This window comes from Temnothorax americanus, unplaced genomic scaffold (genome assembly GCF_048541705.1).
Source record: "Temnothorax americanus isolate GAGA-0224 unplaced genomic scaffold, ASM4854170v1 Scaffold316, whole genome shotgun sequence".
NCBI lineage: Eukaryota > Metazoa > Arthropoda > Insecta > Hymenoptera > Formicidae > Temnothorax > Temnothorax americanus.
In genome coordinates this window covers 17,501-22,764 of record NW_027509460.1, presented here as the reverse complement: position 1 = coordinate 22,764, position 5,264 = coordinate 17,501, and the positions used below count along the sequence as shown (strand labels likewise).

Below are 5,264 nucleotides of genomic sequence, written 5' to 3'. Positions count from 1 at the left end.
CGTGAATTAGTAGCACGAGCTGCTTGTTTAAAAGGCCTGTGTTTTGCTTCTCAACGAAGACAACATACGAACCATAGCGGACCAACATTACGCATGACCTGAGGATAATGTAGCATATAATGATGCTTAGGCTTTAGAGTCATGTGGGGGAAAGCACTTAGATACATTTCATGATGTTCTGATATCAAAGTAGCCAAGTATTTTAAATGATCTAATGTTAACATAAGGAGCTGTGATAATATCCACGATTAATTTAAGTTTTACATAAAGAAGCCAGCAATCATCTTCTTTGGGAATTAAATCGCCAATCATTAGTCCAAAATATCGGACGAAACACAACATTTCAGTGGAAGAGAACCTTAATTTTACACTAAGCAAGTGCTCTCTATTTATACGTGGCACAGTATTACCCGATTCTGTCATACCATAATCAAAATAAAATATTCGGTTATTCAAAGTTTCAAGGGACAAGTATTTTTTAACATAAACTAAGTTATATATTATAAGAGCTAAATCGTACGAACATACTCCTTCCAACAGGTCATGCAAGTCTTTTAGGTGTGCGATTCTTTTTTTCTATATCCTGTTGTGATCTCTTAGATGTATCCCTTTCTCGTACTGTTTTCACATCAGAGTCACTTGGAGAATTCAAAATGGATGGCAACTCGATCAAAATTAAATCATTTTTTTCCTGTAACAGTAAGAAATACAGCTTTAACCCATGACATGAAAATATGTGTGCTGCATAATGAACAATATATTAATTATATACAGGGTGCCCCAGAATTCTTGGTACTTTTTTCATATTTAGATAGAGCGAGCCAAACTGAGTCAAAAAGTCATGTACCATTTTGCAATTTTCGCAATAGTTGACGAGTTATTAATGATTAAAAATTGACGTATTAGCCCGCCCTCCGCCAAATCCAAGCGCGCGGCGAGATGCGGCCGCCCCGCGGTCGGCTCGCGGGCAGTTGTTTACTACAAGCGGCGATGATTACGCACGAGCGGCGCGTACCGCCGGGCCCCTGTCCTAAGCGATGATAGTTTCTCGCCTTTTTTAAATAGAAATAAAATTTTTTAACAACATAGAAAATTTTTTTGTGCGTACGTATGTACATATGTGTGCACATGCATACACAAAAAAATATCAATTCTACTGCTTAAAAAAGCGATTACTCAATTTACCTTTTTTTTTTTAGTAAGTAACGGTTGTCTTTAAGCAAGAATACTTTCATGATAATAGTCTTAAAATGTACAAATTTTAGAAAGAGTCTTTATTATGTACTCGAAAGAAGAATTTATACTTCTTCAAAGAACATAATAAAATTTTATCAAAGAAAAGTCAAAATAATAAATAAAATAATATGAGGACCCTCGAGATTAAAATAGGAGAAGGCTATGAGGGTCAGACGCAGATCACAGTGCGTAATATCAGAAATAAGTGATTTATTCGTCGATTTGATACATTACATCGATCCGTACGTTTCGGCTCAGTTTTGAGCCATCTTCAACGGTAGTTACAGAAATTAAGTTACACGTTCTCCGTACCGTATGGTGAGTTTACTGATTCAAAATATCAGAAACATAGACCAATTGATCCATATCTGTAAATTTGTTCAATTAATGTTGAGATATTAAAAAGATCCCTTAGGAAACTCACCATACGGTACGGAGAACGTGTAACTTAACTTCTGTAACTACTGCTGAAGATGGCTCAAAGCTGAGCCGAAACATACGGATTGATGTAATGTATCAAAACGACGAATAAATCAGTTATTTCTGATATTACGCACTGCGATCTGCGTCTGACCCTCATAGCCTTGACTTCTCCTATCAAAATAATTAGCAAATTAAATTTTTGTTTTAATTTTGTATTCTTAACTGAAGAACTGAATAATTAGAATGTAGAATATTATTTATTTTAAGTAATATTATCAAGAAAACATTCTTTGTAAAGATCATCGTTATTTAAAAGAAGAGAAAACTGAGTAATTGGTTTTCTTAGCACTAGAATGATATTTTTTACGTGTGCGTATACGGCACGCCATTTTACTATTTAATATCATCATAAAAATTCTATCAAATTAAATCGATACTTAAAGAAAAGAAATTATTATTATGTCTAGACATACTTATAATTTATCGAATTATTATTAAGCTATAATTGAAAATGCAGAATTACAATTATGTCTAGACAAAATATTAATTCTGAATTTATTTTACGTTATGACATAAAAAATTTTCGGGAATTAAAATTATGTACATAATTGTAATTGGTTTTCTTAGCACTGGAATGATATTTTTTGAGCACTTCGAACAGTTCTTGCATTAAAATATAAAAATATTTTCATTCCAGTGCTAAGAAAACCAATTACTCCATTTCCCTTCTTTTAACGGTCATCTTCGCGAAGAATATTTCATTTTTATAATAATCTTAAAATACACTCATCACTCTCTTTACTTAAAATAAAGTGTGCAAGTAGAAACTTGCACATTGCTTCCTCATAGTTATTAAGTGTGCAAGTTGAAACTTGCACATTGCTTCCTCATAGTTATTAAGTGTGCAAGTTGAAACTTGGACATTGCTTCCTTAGAGTTATTAAGTGTGCAAGTTGAAACTTGGACATTGCTTCCTTAGAGTTATTAAGTGTGCAAGTTGAAACTTGGACATTGCTTCCTTAGAGTTATTAAGTGTGCAAGTTGAAACTTGGACATTGCTTCCTTAGAGTTATTAAGTGTGCAAGTTGAAACTTGGACATTGCTTCCTTAGAGTTATTAAGTGTGCAAGTTGAAACTTGGACATTGCTTCCTTAGAGTTATTAAGTGTGCAAGTTGAAACTTGCACATTGCTTTCTTAGAGTTCTTAAGTGTGCGAGTAGAAATCTGCATATTGGTTCAGTTTTTAAGTGGGCAAGTATATTTTTATTTTTTTATTTTAGTGAATGTACATAATTATGTATACAGGCTCCTAAAGAGTTAGGTGTGCGAGTAGAAACCTGCACATTGCTTGATTAGAGTTTTTAAGTGTTTAAGTAGAAACCTTCGCACACAAAGCTTCCTCTATGATGAAGCATTAATTTTTTTCAATGTATAATTTTCAGTATTTATTTGTTTTGGCTTCCTCATAGAGGAAGCTTTGTGTGCGAAGGTTTCTACTTAAACACTTAAAAACTCTAATCAAGCAATGTGCAGGTTTCTACTCGCACACCTAACTCTTTAGGAGCCTGTATACATAATTATGTACATTCACTAAAATAAAAAAATAAAAATATACTTGCCCACTTAAAAACTGAACCAATATGCAGATTTCTACTCGCACACTTAAGAACTCTAAGAAAGCAATGTGCAAGTTTCAACTTGCACACTTAATAACTCTAAGGAAGCAATGTCCAAGTTTCAACTTGCACACTTAATAACTCTAAGGAAGCAATGTCCAAGTTTCAACTTGCACACTTAATAACTCTAAGGAAGCAATGTCCAAGTTTCAACTTGCACACTTAATAACTCTAAGGAAGCAATGTCCAAGTTTCAACTTGCACACTTAATAACTCTAAGGAAGCAATGTCCAAGTTTCAACTTGCACACTTAATAACTCTAAGGAAGCAATGTCCAAGTTTCAACTTGCACACTTAATAACTATGAGGAAGCAATGTGCAAGTTTCAACTTGCACACTTAATAACTATGAGGAAGCAATGTGCAAGTTTCTACTTGCACACTTTATTTTTCTATAAGAGGGGAAGGAAGAGCAATTAATAATAAGAAATTCTTATTACTCACGCTGCTCAGCATGATACCAATAAAGCAGAATCTAAAGACGCTGTTTACGTATATTAAACTAAAGTTTAAAGACAGCAGTATTATTATTAACAACTTGCACACTTAATAACTATGAGGAAGCAATGTGCAAGTTTCAACTTGCACAATTAATAACTATGAGGAAGCAATGTGCAAGTTTCTACTTGCACACTTTTTTTATTCCCTATAAATATTTATAATTCATTAAAATTTGGTTGATCAGATCCAGTTTTATTATAAAGCTTCTATATATGTACGAATTCTCAGAAAATTCAAATGTGTGTAACACGAGATCTAATCAATCAATTTTAATAAATTATATATGAAATAGGGGTTGAAAAAACTGAAAAATATAATAAAATTAAAAATTGATCGTTATCTCAAATAATGATAAATCTGCAGCGTAAAACACATTTAAAAACATTTTGATAGTAATCACTGCGCACTCCGCAGAATGCATTTTCAAAATACTACTGCGCCATGTGCAGAATGCATTTTAATTTTATTCATTTCTTTGTGTAACAATTTTTTTAGTTTCTACTTCTCAATTTATTTACTACAACTTTAATCTTATTTTAATGTCTTTAATTATTTTTATTTAGATCTAGATATTTATTTCTTCTTTTTTAAAATTATTGTTTGTCTCTTTGCTTAAATTATATATTTGGAATTACAGATTGGTAACATATTTTGGTTTTGGTTGTAATATAATTCCGATATTATTAAACGTTTATGTAATTGCCTTTGTTTTTAGTTTTTATTTTTTATCCTATACACATTATTTTATCTTTTTTTTAATTGTTAATTTCAATGGTATTTACAGTGTAAATATTCATTTTGAATATGCAATATAAATATTTTCATTATGTAATTGTCCTTTTTTTTTTTATTCTTCCGGGAAGGGTAATAATGTTTTCTCCTTTATGATTCTCAGACAATGTCTACGCATTTTTGGCATATCTGTAGAATATTTTTTATTTGAAGGATTTTCTCCCAATGCTATTGTTACTGCAAATGCTGCTGCAAATATTCCACATGACGCAAGATCTGGCTGCTTGGTTACTTTTTCAAATATTATATTATTTTGTTCCAGATTAGGGTATCGTTTTTTAATGTATTTTTGTTCAAATAATGTTAGATTGTAATAAGAATGAGTATTAAAATACAAACTATCATATATATGAAGCATTAAACCATCATAGTAAATACAGTGCCAGTGGTTACCACAATGCTGACCTCCAACAATCTGAACATCGGAAGTAAAGATCGGTTTAATCCAATGTAAATTCATTATAAAAAGAACATCAATACGAGAAAATGTAGTATATTGCTTCCTCATAGAGGAAGCTTTGTAATGGTGAAAAAATTTTTTTTTGAGATTTTGATGGAAATAGGTTTAGAATGTTCTAGAATGTCGAAAAATCATATTAGTAAAAAATGTCCGAAAGTATGTATGTATGTGTGTGTG

At 31.6% G+C, this 5,264-nt stretch overlaps 1 long non-coding RNA gene across 2 annotated transcripts in view; it reads right to left on the bottom strand.

Moving 5' to 3' along the window:
• Positions 1 to 32: 32 nt before the first annotated feature.
• LOC143901081 (uncharacterized) overlaps positions 33 to 5,264 on the bottom strand; it is a 13,950-nt gene continuing 8,718 nt past the window's right edge. For both annotated transcript variants that reach the window (XR_013257972.1, XR_013257973.1), the window contains exon 5: positions 33 to 691. This is a non-coding gene — a long non-coding RNA (uncharacterized LOC143901081). The remainder of the gene's footprint in view (positions 692 to 5,264) is intronic.